This window comes from Pteropus vampyrus, unplaced genomic scaffold (assembly GCF_000151845.1).
Source record: "Pteropus vampyrus isolate Shadow unplaced genomic scaffold, Pvam_2.0 Scaffold118, whole genome shotgun sequence".
Classification (NCBI taxonomy): domain Eukaryota; kingdom Metazoa; phylum Chordata; class Mammalia; order Chiroptera; family Pteropodidae; genus Pteropus; species Pteropus vampyrus.
The window spans coordinates 1,570,153-1,571,996 of NW_011888899.1; the positions used below are offsets into that span (position 1 = coordinate 1,570,153).

General features: G+C 45.4%; 1 protein-coding gene across 1 annotated transcript in view; it reads right to left on the reverse strand.

The window, feature by feature from the left end:
* The window catches only part of SYCP2 (synaptonemal complex protein 2), a 64,509-nt gene extending 64,330 nt beyond the window's left edge, over window positions 1-179 (reverse strand). The window contains exon 1 of the mRNA XM_023534103.1: window positions 92-179. The gene's annotated coding sequence lies outside the window, so the exon portion shown is untranslated. The remainder of the gene's footprint in view (window positions 1-91) is intronic.
* Between the last annotated feature and the right edge of the window lie 1,665 nt (window positions 180-1,844).

Here is a 1,844-nt window from a genome sequence, read left to right on the forward strand (position 1 = left end):
AGGACAACGGCAGGCCCCAGGATTTCCCCGGACTCCCCACAACCGCCCGAGAGGCTGGACGGGACTGCGGAGACCAGGGCACCTGCCGAACCTGCGAGGACGCGAGGGTCCCCACTCCCTTACAGCGTCCCACACCGCGGGCCAGCAGAGGGCAGCAGAGCCAAGCCCGGGCATGTCCCCTCCAACCGCCGGCCCGACCGCCCCGCCCCCGGCTTCCTGCCACAACACGCCCACGTCACGCTCGCTCCCGGCCGACCGCGCCCGACTTCGCCACGCCTGGCTGTCGCGTCTCGGCGGCTCCGCCCCGCCTGGCTGCCACACCCCTCAGCTGTCCCGGCCCGTGGGTCTCACGCCTGAGTTCCCTCATTAGCTAGAACCCCAGACCCCTGGGTCCCATTAGGCTGAGGTCATCCAGGTGTGGAACTGATCATAATCATCAGTATATTCCAGGCTTTTTAGAATGTTTCCATTTAAAGTATCGGTTTAAACGATAAAAGCAATGATGCCTGTTGTGTAAAATATTACAAGCAATTCAGAAATGGATACGGCAGACGCGTACTTCAAAAATTAATAGCGATTTCTTGCTACATTTTAGTGGAGAAAAATGTTAGAGCCCTTTTTATTGTTTCATGTGTTCAAAAAGCATAGAAATTGTTTAGTAAACAGTTTACTGCCATAAGGGAGGAAAAAGTCCTATCACTTTAATCTTACTTGTTTTTAAATAGGTTTTTAGATTATGGTGTTAGATAGAAAACCGTATCGTCATCAAAATTGGGCTAATTAAACAAACACTGGGAACATCCTATCACCTGGCAGAACGCATGGATTCTGGTGGTTTGAATGCCAACTGTGATGCTTACCATCTGTGAGACTTTAGGTGAATTACTTGAACCTCTGTGAGCTTCTCTCTCTCCAGCAAAGAAAATGGGGATATTATCTACTAGGTAGTGTAATTTTTCAGAATTAAATGATATCAACTATAGCACCTAGCACTGCAGGCAAGCAAATGAGAGGACACAATAAATGTTAGTTTCCTTCACGTACGTGCAAGACTTTATACTGGCGGGAGGGTCACAGTCTGAGGGAGACACACACGCCGGTAATTCCACACACAGGACTCAGCAAGCAGTGTGAGAGAAGCACAGAAAGCCCTCGAGGGCTTTCTTCATGTGTGACCTGGCATAAAAGATTGCATTTCAGTTATTCAAAGACATATATAACCGTGCTACTAAAGCTGAGTTATCAGCATACAACGTTTTTATTTTGGCAAGGCACTCAATTTGACCTTTTTTGGAAAAATAAGACATGTGAAATGATTTAAACAATCAAGAAGTTTCTAAAACCTCGTTTCTATACCACAAGAAAAACACATTCCAGCAAACAGCTTGTGCACATATACTTTAATATTTAGACGGGTGAAATCATCTTAAATGACAGACATTAAACTATGTGTGAGGAGACAACTCAACAATTGCACAATCCACAGAATTTTAACATCTAAATATATTCGTGTTTTAGGGTCCAAAAGTTCTCCTTAAACTGAACTTTATCAACCAGGCAAGTATATTTAAGCTTTGAAATTTAAAAAATATTGGTATTTCTTAAAAGGCACATTGAGGTTCTCTTAACATCAAAGACATAACATTTGTTTTATATTCCATGACCAGAACCTTTACACACCACCACCTTTGGCCACTCTGACCCTTAAATATGAGAACTCTGGACAATTGTCTTGTACTCTGGCCTGGGACCAAGGGCATAGCCGCCAAGGCCCTCGCAGGCTTGCTGACCTAATTGGACAGTTTGTTGAACAACAGGAAATGCAACCAGGCGTCTCTCCCCCC